The 17,393-nt window shown below is 38.2% G+C and overlaps 1 protein-coding gene across 4 annotated transcripts in view; it reads right to left on the bottom strand.

The window, feature by feature from the left end:
• LOC136864021 (zinc finger protein 277) overlaps nucleotides 1-17,393 on the bottom strand; it is a 190,149-nt gene that overhangs the window by 33,698 nt on the left and 139,058 nt on the right. The window contains exon 9 of one of the 4 annotated variants that reach the window (XM_067140524.2): nucleotides 11,023-11,160. The exons of the other annotated variants lie outside the window; for them this stretch is intronic. The gene's annotated coding sequence lies outside the window, so the exon portion shown is untranslated. Of the gene's footprint in view, nucleotides 1-11,022; nucleotides 11,161-17,393 lie in introns of those variants that run through there. 4 annotated transcript variants of the gene reach the window in all.

Here is a 17,393-nt window from a genome sequence, read left to right as displayed (position 1 = left end):
AAAGAGTTTCGCCAAGTGACATTGTTGACACTTACTTACTGGCGGCTTAATAAAGGCCAACCGAGTGAGTCCCCTTCGCTCTCTATCTCGCTCCTCCTCTACCTTCGTCGTTTTTGACCATCACAAATGCCACCAAAGATTAAGGTACATTATAAACAAAGCGGGCTGTTTCGGTGCAGAAATAAAAGAAAATACAGTAAATTTGTTTGAATATGAGAATTTCTTTAATGGGAACAACGGAGAAGTAAAATGTCCACGGTGCCAGTATTTGGTGTTTACTGTTGAACAGTAGTTTTGTCATTCACAAAAAAGGAAAAGTTGTACTCTAGATAAAAAAGTAAAATTTATACGAGAAGTGGACACTAATCTACACAAAACAAAAACTGAAATTGTTTCAGACTTAGGGATTGCTTATACCACGCTATGTACAGTCATCAGTAAAAGAAATGCTATTTTGGATGAGTTCTTAAAATTGGGTTCAAAATCAGCAAAGCGCAGCCGTCAGCAAAAGCGGGCTGCAGCTCTAACAATTGTAAGGATTTAAAGATCGTCATGGAATCACAGGGAGAACAATTTGTGGTCACTCAAAAGCTATGGACGACGTCACGTTGCAACACTGGAAAGAAGAGGTTCTGCCGGGTATCATAAGCGATTATCAGCCTCCAAAAATCTACAATTGTGATGAGACCGGCCTATTCTACAATCTCCTTCCTAATAAAACATTAGCTCAAGCCATGGAGGGAAGAAAAGTAAAATTTGTGTAACAGTACTTCTTGCCACCAATGCAGATGGATCTGACAAACTTCCTCCGCTTGTGACAGGAAAATAGAAGAATCTGAGATGTTTTAAGGGTGCAAAAAACCCTATGGAATATGAATCCAACAGAAATTATTGGATGACTATGCTTCTAATGAACAGTGGTTGAAAATACTGGACATTAAAATGAAAAAGAAAGAGAAGAAGATCCTTCTTCTTATGGATCGATGTGCAGCACATCCACCTCAAATCGTTCTGGGGAATGTCCAAGTGGATTTTTTCCCTCCTAACTGTACCAGTGTTCTACAACCACTTGACTTGGGCATCATTGCAAATTTCAAAGTGCATTATAGAAAAATGCCTGTTCAACATTTAATAACACTGAGTGATGCAGGAAATGAACCTCTCTCCATTAATTTGCTACAAGCCATGGACTTTATTTCAGCCACCTGGAAACAGGTGTCATCCTCCACAATCAGCAACTGTTTCTGCAAAGCTGGTGTCTTACTAGAAGAGGCTACCTCTAATGATGATTACGGAGACGAAGTTTTGCCTGGCAATGAGCTAACGCTACCAGAGGGTGTGGAATTCGATACTTTTGTGCATTTCGATGATAATCTGGCTTTATGTGGAGAACTACCAGATGAAGAGATTATTGCTGATGTATGCCAACAACGCAGTGGTGATAGACCAGCTACAAGCGATAGTGACAGTGATGGAGATGGAGATAACGACTTGAATCTTGAAACAACTGAACTGAGTGAAGTGTTAAGTTGTAGTGAAAATGCTTTGAATTCATTACGAAGTTTGCAGGAGGAGGTTTATGCTCTTAATGCAAGAAAAGTGAAACAAGCCAAATTATCTGATTTCTTTAAGGATGGACCAAGTTCAAAATAATATTTTCTGTCTTAATATATTTATTATTTGCAAGGATTTACACGTGTAGGTCTATTCCATTGGTTTTTCAGTAAATATGTGATGTATTGTTTAAGTTTGATTTCTAAGTAATTCTGAGTTACAAGTAGTTTTTTCTCTTCCCTTTGATATATGTATAAGTCAGGTTCAACTGTATATTGTGTTGTTGTGTTTGAGTCATCAGTCCATAGACTGGTTTGATGCAGCCCTCCATGCCATCCTATCCTGTGCTAACCTTTTCATTTCTACGTAACTATTGCATCCTACATCTGCTCTAATCTGTTTGTCATATTCATACCTTGGTCTACCCCTACCGTTCTTGCCACCTACACTTCCTTCAAAAACCAACTGAACAAGTCCTGGGTGTCTTAAGATGTGTCCTATCATTCTATCTCTTCTTCTCGTCAAATGTAGCCAAATCGATCTCCTCTCACCAATTCGATTCAGTATCTCTTCATTCGTGATTCGATCTATCCATCTCACCTTCAACATTCTTCTGTAACACCACATTTCAAAAGCTTCTATTCTCTTTCTTTCTGAGCTAGTTATCGTCCATGTTTCACTTCCATACAATGCCACGCTCCACACAAAAGTCTTCAAAAACATCTTTCTAATTCCGATATCAATGTTTGAAATGAGCAAATTTCTTTTCTTAAGAAAGCTCTTCCTTGCTTGTGCTAGTCTGCATTTTATGTCCTCCTTACTTCTGCCATCGTTGGTTATTTTACTACCCAAGTAACAGTATTCATCTACTTCCTTTAAGACTTCGTTTCCTAATCTAATATTTCCTACATCACCTGCCTTCGTTCGACTGCACTCCATTACTTTTGTTTTGGACTTATTTATTTTCATCTTGTACTCCTTACCTAAGACTTCCTCCATACCATTCAGCAACTTCTCGAGATCTTCTGCAGTCTCAGATAAAATAACAATATCATCGGCAAATCTCAAGGTTTTGATTTCCTCTCCTTGGATTGTGATTCCCTTTCCAAATTTTTCTTTGATTTTCTTTACTGAGTGTTCTATGTAAACAATGAAAAGTAGGGGGGACAAACTGCAGCCTTGCCTCACTCCTTTTTGGATTGCTGCTTCTTTTTCAAAGCCCTCGATTCTTATCACTGCAGACTGATTTTTATACAGATTGTAGATAATTCTTCGTTCTCGGTATCTGATCCCAATCACCTTCAGAATCTTAAATAGCTTGGTCCAATCAACATTATCGAATGCCTTTTCTAGATCTACGAATGCCACTTACGTGGGCTTGTCCTTCTTGATTCGATCCTCTAAGATAGACATGTGTTCCTACATTTCTTCTGAAGCCAAACTGATCTTCTCCCAACTCAGCTTCAACTTGTTTTTGCATTCTTCTGTAAATAGTACGTGTTAAAAGTTTGCAGGCATGAGATACTAAACTAATGGTGTGATAGTTTTCACACCTATCAGCACCGGCTTTCTTGGGAATAGGTACAACAACGTTCTGCCGAAAATCGGATGGGACTTCTCCTGTCTCATACATCTTACACTTACAACGGTATATTATGGCTCAGTTATTAAAACAATCAATATTTCCCCATTATTTTGTTTATTTACTGACTATAAAACTGTATTTGGTGCATTTCTAAATTTAAATTTACCTTTTTTTCTATCTTTTTCAGAAAAGTGCCATATGTAGGATTTTCATCACGCAGAGTGTAACTGCACTAGTTGGGTATCCTCATATCATCTTGTGGTTGTGTGTTCATTCCATGGTGTTCAGAAGTACAATAGCAGGAGTCACCAGCTTCTACTAGTTTTGACAACAATGACAAAGTATTGAGTTCATGGAATTGTCATACAACACCCATATTTCCTGATTGATTTACAAAGACTTTAAATGCAGGACCTTATTAAAGGTTGAGATTGCTTGTAATGCCCTTCCCTAAGGGGGATGACAAACCAAGAAGAGTAGATAATTTAATCTATCATATTTCCTGTTTAGTTTTACATTGATTACATTATGTTAGACTCATTTTTTCCTTTTATACAAATGCATGTAGTAAACCAATTGATAAAACTAAAGTATAATGTAATAAAAACTCACTGTTTAGTAGGTTCCTAAACTTGTATGCATAAGGAAGCTTCATAAATGTACGTAGATTTAACATGAGTTGTTTTCATTTAAAATTGTCAGTGAAATGTTTTAGATCACTATTACTATACATCAAATTATCATGAACCTTCTTTTTCTTACTTTAGATGAAGCAAATTTTTCTATAACGTCATCAAAAGTCACATCCTTCAGGACATTGCTCTCAATACATAAAAGTGCAAGAGCTGAGAGTTTTTCTTGATGCAAAGTGACCACAGGTAATTTTTTTACTTTCTTTAAAGAAGAAAAAGACATTTCACAGCTACAGTTAGTGACTGCCATTCTATGGAATATGTGCAGAACAGTCTTGTTAATCAGGAAAATGGATTTATTGTTACAAACTTTTAGTAACATCAAGAGTTTTTTTAGCTTTGGTTTGCTTTTTAATCATTTCTTGCTGGTAGCTTTCAACATTGCTGCTAAATGGAAACACTCCTCAGGAAATACTTGGTCCAAATCTGTGTTATACTTCTGCAGTAGTAGATTTGCTTTGTTCCATATTTCACCACATGTCAGTTAATTCCTATAATAAAAATCCAAATTGAGCCTTATGCTGTTTTCTCCAGATTGAATTTATGGCATAATATTTCTTCACAATAAGCAACTGTCATCCATCAAATTCTGCATGCCTCTCCATACTGCATCATTTTGGAATGGCACTTTCAGTTTCCTTTTCCTTTTGTCGTCAGGTTTGTACACATATAATTTGAGTTGATGATTCCAACGAATTATATGGACTGACAATGCTAAATAAATCTGTAACTCTTACTTGAAGATTTTCACTAACAACTTGAAACATTGCCAGGATACAATTCCAAAAACACGTTATTTTCATTTACCTTTTTAGTTTACCAATCATTGAGATAGCTTCCAATTTAGCACCTATATTTGCAGTTCATCGCTGCCCATCTTGTTTAATGTGGAAACCACCTCATGATAAGATTTGTACAAAGCATTACTCGCACCACTGTGTCTTGAACAGCGTTTTCAGAACAAGAGAATCTTTTCCAAATTTTAACAAGAAACCCACCTATGAACTGCAGATGAAAATAAATTGTAGATCTATTGTTCTAATGAAAAAATGCAAGCATTTTGTAGGCACTTCCCTGAGCTGCAGAGCTCACAAGTTGTAACGAATGCTCAGTGCAGCCACTGGAGGATTGCATTCTTAATTTTGAATTGCAGTCCATTACAAAATCCTGACATGTTACTGGAATTGTCAAAACTTTGTCCTCTGTAGTTATTCAAATCCCAGTATAAAGACACAACAGACTTTTCCTTCCCCTTATCATTGTGACCACTATTAGGTAAGAACATCACAAAACATTCAGCAGGAGTGTCATCTGGCAAAAGATAACAAATAACAAGCATTAACTGGTCAGGATGTGATACATCTAGGGAGGAATCTGTTATTGTTGAATAATATTTGGCATCTACATTAGGACGTCTGTTATGATTATTTTCTTAACTTCATCAGATAGGTTGCAGAATGAACTTGTCAACAATCATAGACAATAAATAAAGACGTACATCTCTTCCCTTTATACCATATATAGTCTCGTGATCAGTCAAGAACGTATCAAATTTAGACATCAAATCGATAAACCATGAAACTTCTCATTTCTTATGGATCCAATAATTTTGTTTTCACCATGTAAAAGTAGTCCATGAAAAGCTAAAAATTTCACTGATTCTACAACATACTGTAATACATTTTACCAACAGTACTTCTTCCTGTTACTACATAATTAGCTTTTTGTCTGGTCTTCCTAAGTATTCCCATACTGACACACTTACTGGATGTCCATGTGAAAGGCATGTTGATGTCACAATGGCTTCTCTATCTACCCTATGGCACTTTGGATAGTTTTCTCAACATCACTTTCTGAGAGTACAGCATTCAGATTGAGTTAACTGCAGTAGATGGTCCACTTAGTATGGATTGAATAAATTCGATCACAGCAGTGCAACGATGAATAAACTTTTTAAAAATTTTGTTTTGGTGGAGATTTTCAGGCATTTTCTTGCCCTTTCCTATGAAGCTCTAAGTTTAATGAAAATGTCATGAATTTATACAAAATATTTACAGCATTTGTAGTGTTTCCAGAGCAGCATTTTGTATCTGCTCTATATCAGTTTTATCCATTTTTTAATTTTGTTTTCATTTTTTTGTTTTAGACTCCTTTATGTAATGTAGTATTGAAAATACATTCTTTACTGGTACTGGTATGTCAAAATTTGTGAGTAAGTTTATTGAAGAAATGCAAAAGAAATTTGATAATTAGAATTAATAATTTGTAGTTATAAATTCTGTAGTTTGTAGTGAATTTATATATTTATCATTCAATTCATGTATTAAATGAATAAAATTACTTTGAAAGAAGATTTATTAAATATTTAATATTATTTGGTTTATTTGCCATATACCACCATCCAGCTCCTCGGATGAATGGTTGGGTCAGAGGGCTCCAGGTTCGATTCATGACTGGGCCATGGATTTTAAATCTATACGATTAATTTCTCTAGCTTGGGGACTGGGTGTTTGGGTTCATCTTAATACATTTCTCTTCATCCTCACACAATACACCACACTACCAACCACCACAGAAACAGACAATACTGAATGAACACATCCTTCCACACTGTGTTGGTATCATGAAGGGGATCAGGACAGAAGACAACAGTACATGCGTTGGCCTCATTAGGCCATCTTCAACTGTCCAGAAATAACTTTAACTGAAAATTAATGTACTGGAAATTGCAAAACACAAGTAAAATTTATATTCATATGATATATTTAGAAAATAAAATATTCTCATTGGACAAACAATTAATCAGCCCTGGAGAAATTATTACAAGCATCATTTAATACCGTGTAACTCCGTCTCTGGAGTTGATAACCACCTGGATTCGGTTAGGAAGTGATTCCACAAGTTTGCACAGGTACACTGCATACAGGTTAAGCCACTCGCTGAGGAGTTGATCGCGCATCTCCACCAAATTTTGGGGATGTTGCTACTGGCGTTTTACCTGCTGTTCCCAACATGGCCAACAGATTTTCAATGGAATTCTTGAATGTTGTTTAATTTCTTATCCTGATACATTTACACATAAGGAGGGTATATAATTTGTTGGTTTTGGATGCTCTGTGTTATGGAACATCCATGGTACTTCTACCATATAATACACATTTCGTAGCATTTTTTCAACAGTTCTAAACTTTGTGCATGGTTATTTTAGGGTCACAATTCACAACTCAACAGCGTAGTTTTTTTACAACATGTATCGACGTACATGTTGTGATTGTGTTTCCACATGAAGACATTATTTCAAGCAATAATTTCCAATGATATTCTAACAATCTAGCCTTAGCCAAGCATTACGCGTCTTTATCTGCAACCGTCTGTTTCCTCTTAGAGTTGAAATATTAGCCGATAGATGCCAGGGGCGTAGAGTCAGGGCCTTTATTTAGGCTAAACACAGGGATTTGATATTTAAAAAAAGAAGGTGTTTGTTCTGAAGTGCGGTTTCCATCTGGTGTACTTCGTATAAGTTTGTTGACATTGTGAAAGTTCTTGTTTTGCCTATTCTAGATGTCATGTCGCAGAAATATATTAATGGTTATGAATTTCATGTTTTTGGTCCGTATTGAACTGAGAATAATATATAAGTAATAATAATAACAACGTAAACGTTTCCACCTTTTCAATACTGAAATATATTCACAAAATTATAAATTATATCCAAAACCAGAGTGAAATAGAGTCACAATTATTAAATAGTGATGATGAATATCCGGAAATGAGTGATAGCGAGTGGAAAAGCGAGGAAAGTGAAATCGTTGCAAGTGAGTGCAAAAATAACCTAAGTGATATAGCAGACACAGATGATGAAAAATGGGTTTTGTGGCCTGTGTTGTCTCTACGGCCCAAAAAGGAGGAAAAGAGACTATTTATTACTGTAAAATTTACACAGCAAAACAATTATTACATGCTAATACAAGCTTTGAAATGTATCCCACAAGTGAAAGTTTCTAAACTGTCAAGGGAGACTCAACATCATGTTTATAAAATTCTATCATACATACTAGTTAGATTGTTACTGTACATGTTTGTTAGTGAATTTGCCAGTTCAATATTTATATCAATAGTCATAGTGAATTATGAAGTAGGGTAGAAAGTGAATTACAGCTGTCGTTTAGTGATCTTAACCGAGACTACTTTGTGCTATTTTTGCACTAAACCCAGCAGTTATGGAATTATTTTTTCAAGATTATATGTATACCTACAAGCTGACCTCCTGAAATCGGGTATGAATGACTTAATAAACCATAGAGTATGTACATATTTGCATTTTCATATGTGATAAGAATGAAAATTACTTTTACAAAAAATAATTATGCTTACAAGCAAAAATTTGTCCGCTTGGCAAGGGCTAGCCGTGGGACTCTCGTAAATTCATAATTACTGAAATGTTGCATGAATTGGCAGCATGGAGGAATCGATCTTCAAGAATTTCTCAACATTTTTGACTTCTGTGACATCAGGCTCAAGAAACTTGAGTAAAACCATTGCCTATCCCTTGTAACTTAACGATCAATCCTACTAACATTTTTTGCTCAATTGCTGGGTGACACTTGTAATTTTAACAAGAAATGCTCCACTGTTGTGGTGCAAATTGTGACTTAATGAAATATTAACAAGTAACCATATGAATGAATACATATATTGGGTGCTGAGAAAAGGATTCCAACCCATTTGATTAAATTCAGAATTAAAATAGCTTTAAAGAAATTTGGGCACCACTGTATTGAAATTACAGAAAATGAACATCAATTGAACTGAGCATGAAAGTCTTCTAGCATATCCCAGGGCGTTCTATCATGGCTCAACATCTCCTCACAATTTGTCTCATGCATAACATAAACATATCACTGTACACAAATTATACACTCATGGAGACACCCCCATAACACAGCTCTCATTTACAACATATTTTAGTCTCCCATCACATTTATAACGATATTTGGAAGAATGAATACAAAACCTACAAAAGTAGACCTACTATTCGTCAGCCCAATTTGTTCCTTCCTCACAACAGTGTGTTCATACTTCCATAATTACTTGTGAGGCAAAATATCACTGCAGGAAAAATAACAAAATAACATTGACAATCACTGAAATTATAAGTAAGACTTAGGCATAATATTTTTTTGTTTTTTTGTTGCTATTTTGCTTTACGTTGCACCTACACAGATAGGTCTTATGGCGACGATGGGATAGGGAAGGCCTAGGAGTGGGAAGGAAGCGGCTGTGGCTTTAATTAAGGTACAGCCCCAGCATTTGCCTGGTGTGAAAATGGGAAACCACGGAAAACCATCTTCAGGGCTGCCGACAGTGGTGTTCGAACCCACTATGCAAGTTCACAGTTGCGCGACTCTAACCGCATGGCCAACTCGCCCGGTTTAGGCACGATCACCTGTCTTAATTTTTGGATATACTTGTTTATTAAGTGCATCCCTAACTCTATTTACACAGCACTTTTTGAGCTTCCAAACTTCACAGTTATTCTTCATTTGTAACGAGAGCTGGTTAATATTTTCTCAGCGGATAAAAAAAAAAAAAACATTGCTTGATTGGGATGGCACAAGACTTCACAACTGTTTTTGCATACCGTATTTACTGTATTTACAATTTAATTCCTATATAAATGAAATTATAAATTTTCCAGCAAACTCATTCTTGGTTGCCAACGTTTCACCCCAGTGTGCCAATTCGGACTTGTCAGTTGGTAACTAGCTCACTTACTAAGACCCATGGCTAGTGCTAGTAGTGGAGGCTAGTGATGGGCAATGCTCTCACTCGTGACTCTCGCCACAGATCTCAAGACTCTCGCAAGCATCTCGAGACCATTTTTCATGTGCTGCAATCTGTGCAACTTCACAGTAACTATGAAAGTAAGCTTAATAGTATATCAACAGTAATTGGATGAAAAAATGTTCTCATATGGAAACATGTATGCCAGTAAATTCTGTCAAAAGCCTGGAAAAGTACTGCATGTTCAACTATGAGCTCCTTAATACCTATAACAAAAATGAAAACAGAATATCAGTATCTGAAATGGTTCACGAATGATTTGAGGTGGATATCTTAGCTGAATAACCCTGTATAATTTGTCAATAAGCGTAGATAGGATGTACACCTGGCTGGATAACTCGCAGTTGTTGTCAACAGGGTAGTTTCTTGTGATGCAGACTGGGCTGGAGGTGTTCTCTGTGATGATCCCCCTTCAGTGATATGTGTTTTTAAGTGCCAGATCATTCCAGAAGTTTATCTGCTGACATATTTTACTTCTTCTCAACAAACAACACAGCAGACTATGCTATGTGGCATCTCTTCACAATAATCCCATGTCCTCAAATTACGTTGCTTTTCAGATATCATCTTAAACTTGCTGCATACAATTAGACAGACTTACACGTTGTACCACCATATACCAAAGTAACTAATTATGGTGCAAATATGCTATAACACTGTAAGGAATTATTTCCTACGTCACCATGTCGGTAAACACAACCACTTGTCAAATAGATATTGAATGTGGGGTCTGATAAATTATGAGTGATAATGGTGTATACTACAGAAGCTGTCAGTTTCTCTACTTAAGCCTAATCATTAGTGTACTTACCGCTGCATAAAATCCTAGAATGCTTATCCTTTATAATTATGTTATACTGTGTCAATAATAGACCTCTGTAGAAATTAACAGCCTAGTCGCTTGTTGACATGATTTTATGGAATGGAGAAGGCCCGTGGTTGGCTATTTGCATACTCGGCATAAACAACATTCACTTTTGTTTGCCTGTAGCCATACAACATGCTGCTTGCCGCAGTATGCAGGTCAACACTCTCGAGATCTCTAGACATTTCTCGCATGAAACAGGTGCTTGCGCTAGTCTCGAGACACTGTCTCAGACTACCCATTACTAGAAGAGGGCACTGCGTAAGCTACTTTGGGCATCAGGCAGTGCCAATGCACTATGACAGACTTAGTCCCTCTTAAAAAATTGATACCTACTAAGCCATCAAATGATGTAGATCTTGATTCCCATAGGGAACCTGAAATACTTGTCCTGAATGAATGAATGCATAATTCTGATATAAATGAAATTATACATCTACATCTTCTTAGTGGTCATGGTTGGTACCTCGGGTGCCCTGATGTCTGGCTGGCGGAGGGGGTAGGATTTGGGGACAGCTCGGCTTGAGATGTGGTGGTGGCAGGTGTAGGCTATTGCCTTGGCTTAGTAGTGGCAGGTTTGGTGGCCTAGCTAGGGGCAGTAGTTGCATTGGCCAGGATACCTGAAAGATATCATACTGGTTTGAGAGGACCAGCGGTTGAGGCTTAATAAACTCGTCATCACAATGCTAGCCCTTGTAAAAGAAGTACACCACATGTACAGTCATTTGGTGGACGACTTCTCTTATCTTCCTGAACTACATGCATCTTACGATCTATGATGTGGAATTTCAAATTCAAATGTCCTAGAGCTATGATTGGCTACTAGGATGTGTAACATACAATGCCTGAGGTGTTATTCATCTGTCACATTGATGTATATACATCTATAACCTCAATGTTGGGACATTTTCAGTTGTTGCCATGGAAGATGACATACTGCACATGAAAAACCCAACCTAGCCAACGGTTGTTTTAAATATACCTTGGAACTTTCCAAGTTTCAACACTTTGAGCAATACCTTATCCCTTCAGAGATCAACTAACACAAAATATTCTACAATATTATACAAAATCCAAAATACAAAGTCATGCATTCCAGAAAAACTTCATCCAGCTCTTTACCAGGTGGTAGTGTACCGAGAGTGGATGTGACATTACCATGCATTAGAGGTATGCTGATGCGCTGAACAAGATAAGCAGCTGATCGCTTATCGCCGGAGATCTGAGCAATCTGTTGGCCAACCTCTCTGATAAAACTGAGGCCCTTATTACCCCAGATACAACTCAATTCAATGGCTACTGGCACAAAGAAGAATTTATCCAACAAATCGCTGTATTTTCTCCTTTTAGCATTTTCCCTATTTGCGGCTGCACCTCCAGCACTCAAAAGATGAAAGAGAAAGATTGGACTGGGCGAACGTGTTGGCACAGGTAAAATGTGCCTTTTCCATGGCACAAGTGTAATTCCATCTGGCCTTTTACCGTCTGAACGGCAGCAACCAGTGGGCTCTCGTATGGAAGGAACTTCTGCTGAAATCAGAGCCCACAAGATGACATTGTTTATGGTGGAGTGGCGTATGTCTTTTCCTTTACTTTTCAAACAGGAAACATAAGCACCACAAGCTGAGCATCAGTGAGGCTCACAGATGGCTGCTCCCAAACGTAAAGCCACAGTGATACGGAGATTCTCTTTGGAAAGATGAAGACCAAGAGAAGGCAAAAGTAATGCTTGGAGCCATGCACCAGATTCAGGAGAAGAAGCAGTGAGGAGACGGGCTTTGTCTTGGAGACTGCTAGTTGGCTCCTGCAGAAGTGAGTGGAGATGACTAGAGTTCGTGGTTTATAGCATTTAAAAATCAGTGATTTAGCGTTTTGATTTTCAAATTTAGCGTTTTGTAGCATCTAAAATTCTCAAATTTAGCATTTTGTAGCAAATTGGTTAAAAATAGGCAAAATTTTGCTAAATTGCACACACAACAGTTGGGAGTAAAATCATGCTGTTTAATCACACATTGCTCGTCGTGCAGTTTTGAATTCACTATGGAAAATAAGACAAACATCAACATAAGACTGCAAGAAGTATTAACGAACACACAGGAATATGCTTATTTTCAAATTTACAAACACAATTTCAAAGTGATAAATACTAATCTGAACGTATTTATTTATCACAGTACAACACACCTACAAGGAAGAGGAATTTCAATGATGATTTAAGTACAACATGCCAATTATTTAAAAGGTGTCCTCCTTCATTTGAGACCGCCTATCAGTTACATCGACAGTTACATCTACATCGACACTGTTCGTAGAGGCCCAAATGCACAGAAGTGCTGCCAAGGCAAAGGAAAGCCTGCAAAACATTTTTTTCTTCTTCAAGGTTTTGGTTGCAGAGTCGGCACATCAATATAGGCCATCTGTATCCTTACATAAATATGTCCCGATTTGTGACTTTCGGCATGCTGTTTGATCGTCACTTCTCTTCGACCCATGACTAACAGACAATAAAATAAATCGCTACCGTACATTTAAACGGAACTACTACTCAACACCAATGTCAAGAATAACCGACTAAGATCAAGGGTCAACACACAAAGAGAATGAACGTGGTGCTTGAAAGTGTATTTGCTGTTTGATTGACTGGTCTTTGCAGTGCTCTTTAGCCAGTGAAAGAAATTCCACACATTGAATGATTTAACCCTTTGGCCTGCCATTACTTGTGAAAGGAAATATTCCCTTACATACTATTTATTTTTTCGTCACTTTAACATAAATTTGATTAATCACATAGGCTACATAAGAATACACAAAGCAAAGTGAGCTTTTAGCTCGTCTATAGTAACAGGAAACCAATGTTTTTGTTCGTAAGTATTACTGGTTTCAAGGGAAGCAGATAAATTAGCAAGAAATGTAGAGGCATAGGTACTGGTTTCCTTAGTAACGTGATCCCAGAACTGTGGGTTTAGATATTCATTCCCTAAGTCCATTTCTTTCGGATTATTACCCAACCCCCTCCTCACTATAGAGTGAATTTCAAAAACTGGTTTAGATGTTACATTATTGTCAACAAGATCATAATTCCAAGTATCATTTTACTAGACTTCTCAACGGGTGAGTTGGCCGTGCGGTTAGGAGCGCGCAGCTGTGAGCTCATCCAGGAGATAGTGGGTTAGAACCCCACTGTCGGCAGCCCTGAAGATGATTTTCCGTGGTTTCCCATTTTCACACTAGGCAAGTGCTGCAACTGTACCGTAATTAAGGCCACGGCCGCTTCCTTCCCATTCCTAGGCCTTTCCTGTCCCATCGTCGCCGTAAGACCTATCTGTGTCGGTGCGACGTAAAGCAACAAGCAAAAAAAAAAAAGTAGACTTCTGACTCACTCTTGTTGCATTCTGGGTTTGTCACGTAGTTTCAATTGGCACTATCATCTCGGAATCACTTTCATCACTGTCATTTGAAGATGAAGAATTTTCACTCTCCAGAGAATCTTTTCAACTTTCAACATCACTATTTTCAAGCCAGTTACGAATAAACTCATCCATGCCGCGCTTGGATGCCGCCATGATTGTTTACAACGAGCGGCAAAATGAGGTGCTTTTTATTTTCCGTATTTCAGCTCAGAGTTACTTTTTACACAGAGAAAATAGCTTCAGGTATCATCTGACATCAATCGGTTAGGCTGCGAAACAAAGAGAATAAATCTCTTCGACCAGCTAACTGCGATAATGAACTTATAGATGTTCCGTGCACCAAGACGGAAGTGTCCGTCAAAGCATGTTACCGCTTTACGATCGCAGTGGGCGCCGTAATAATTATTTCTCCTGAAATATATAACAACATTTATATCTTATTTTTAAGAAAAATGCGTACTTTTTAAAAATATATGTTTATTTCGTATAAAACTGAGAGTTTCGCATCTATTTCGCATAAATTGTATAATTTCGCATTTTGAACCAATTTCGCATTTTATCGCGAATTCGAAATCGCTAAAAACCACCCGTACGGGTCATATAAGATGAAGGCACATACACTGACAAAGTTTCGGCAGATTTCGCATTTATCGCAAATGCTAAAAATCACCAACTCTAGAGATGACTGATAAGGCAGCTTGAATACTCCTTTTGATAACATCAGGGGGAACTATGCCGACTAAGCTTGACCACTGAGATGTGCTCTCTTGTATGGCAGCATCAGGATCCAGGCATCCAACTGGTAGAAAAAGAGCCTCGACAAGAAAAAGAGAACCGTGGAAAGACGCTAAAAATGACGGAATCGCCAAATCCACGGCACTATGATCTAAATGTTGATTCCCATAGGGAATCTGAAATATGTGTCCCGAATGAGTAAATTTATAATACCAATATAAATGGTCCGTTATTGGACATTATAAATTTTCCAGCTAACTCATTCCTGGTTGTCAGCGTTTCGCCCCCGTGTGCTAGGTTGGGCTCATCAGTTGGTACCTAGCACACCCACCAAAACACTGGCTAGTGCATACCGTGGAGGCCACTGCGTAGGCTACTTAGAGCCACCGGCAGTGCCAATGCACTATGAGAACCTTTGTCTCATTACCAAAAATTGATGCCTGCTTGGCCATCAGATGATATAAATGTTGATTCCCATAGGGAATCTGAAATATTTGTCCCGAATGAGTAAATTTATAATACCAATATAAATGGTCCGTTATTGGACATTATAAATTTTCCAGCTAACTCATTCCTGGTTGCCAGCGTTTCGCCCACAGTAAATGCCGAGGCCACCAGAACCAACAGGAAGGGAAGCCTGTAACCAGGCAATATCACTTAGGGAGCAATTGAGGATGGTTTCCAGGCCAGTTTTTAACACGAAATTGAATTCCTCCAACAGTGGGGACTCATGCGAAGATGGAGAACAATGCAGGAAGTACATCAATCGTGGGATGGAAAACGAAGCTCAGAGCAAAAAGAAGGCTAAATATGCAGAAACCATGGAAGGACGTGAAATGAACAACTTAAGTTTTGTTGTCTTTTCAGCCAATATACTGCACAGAGTTTCAGGGAATAGTGCTGCACCAAGTAGACAAGTATTGGATGTTGTTAAAAGACGAATTCTAGGGGCAGAAACATTAAACTTCTCGTACAGTATCTCAGCATGTTTCCGATATACGCCAAGAAAACGCACTTCGCACTTAGAAAAATTAACATGTAGACCAATGTTTGAAGCTTGTGTGCGAATGTTATCCAGAGATAAAAGATAAAATACCAGATACCGAATGTTTAACTCGGTATTAATGGAGTCGACATTCGACTGAAGGGTAATTGCGAAAAGAGCACGACCGAGTGGCTGACCTTGTTGAACTCCACATTGAGAAAGTATAATTTCATTACCAAGGAAAAGATCACTAAATTGGGAATAGCACTGATAGAGATACGGCTAGATGGAAGGAAGCTCATTCTTCACTGCCAAGAACATAGCATCACAATCCAACTCGTTGAAAGCATTACGAAAGTCTAATTTGACGAAAATTTTCAGGCAATGATGCGGAGACGAGTAATAGATGCGTGCGGCATTGACAGCAGCTTCAGCTCCATTGGGAACACACACTCCAAGTTGGTGGGGAGATAAGAAGTCCATAGCTGGTGTATCGATTCTGTAGCATAAGATTTTCACAGCCAGTTGACGCAAAACTGTACCGACAGCAACAGGGCGAATGCCACCACATTATTTCTTCAGAGCAGTGAGTGACACACCAAAAAATACTGGATGAACCTCCCAAGGGACTCTGCAAGAAATGATGAGGTCAAGTAAACCACAAAGAGATCTTATGAGTTGCTCCTTAGAATCATGCTCTTGACATTGGAGAAGGTCTTTCAGGACCAACGGACAAAGGCCATTCAGTCCACCAGCAGATCCAGAAGTAAAAGAGGAGATGGCATTAAAAAGTTCTGTGCTCGTCACTCCAGGAACAAAAGTTGATGTATTCGGAGGACCTAAGTGGGCAGGATGTTTCTCACAGAGGGCTTCCAGTACAGATACATCAGGCTTGGTTACAGTGTCATCAGAAATAAACAACAGAAGTGCTCCATGAACGTCACCGTTGGCAAGTTTGTTCTCCACGTTCTTGACCTTGACTGAACTGAGAGAAGTGTGAGACTTCCAATCATGTAAAGAAGGGCAGGGAATGACATCACAGTGAACCTCATTCCAACATGATATTCGTACAAAATCCCTTACTCTAAATAATTTGACATGCTCAAAATGTCATTGTCTGATATGATAATTTAGCCTAATAAAATGGTATTAATTTATAAATAAATAATTAATTAGTGAAGTCTGTATATTAGTCAAATCTTTCAGTTTGTACACTTGTACTGACAGCTTGGAACGTACCCCTTAGTCAAGCAGCTCGTCTCCTTTCTCGCAAGTCTTCCCAGCCCAAACTTTGCAGCATTTTTGTAACACTACTCTTTTGTCAGTTCACCTCTTGTAGAAGATCTGAAAACTTGGAGAACACTGTGTTGGGTATTCAGCCCAAAGGCTGGTTTGATCCTCTACAGCTCTACCAACAGCTGTCATAGATAGAGTAGGTGTGAGTGAAGAGGCATACTAGGGAAATGAGGAGTGACATAGTTTCCCGTTGCTTTCCTCACTGAGCCAGAAGTTGCTATTACATATCAGTCTGCCAAGCCCACTGAAATGCATGCACCAACCGACCCTATGAGCGATATTTTCACACAATTCATAACAGGGACTGGTTGCATAAGGAACGGTATTACTAGAATCGCTCATACCTCAGTTGCTTTCAACTAAAGTTTAAAAACCTACGACTGGTTTCTGAACTGGCTAGCTTAGGCACTACAGAAGGTGTAAAGGT

Source organism: Anabrus simplex, chromosome 2, assembly GCF_040414725.1.
Source record: "Anabrus simplex isolate iqAnaSimp1 chromosome 2, ASM4041472v1, whole genome shotgun sequence".
Lineage (NCBI taxonomy): Eukaryota > Metazoa > Arthropoda > Insecta > Orthoptera > Tettigoniidae > Anabrus > Anabrus simplex.
This window is presented reverse-complemented; position numbering and strand designations above follow the sequence as displayed.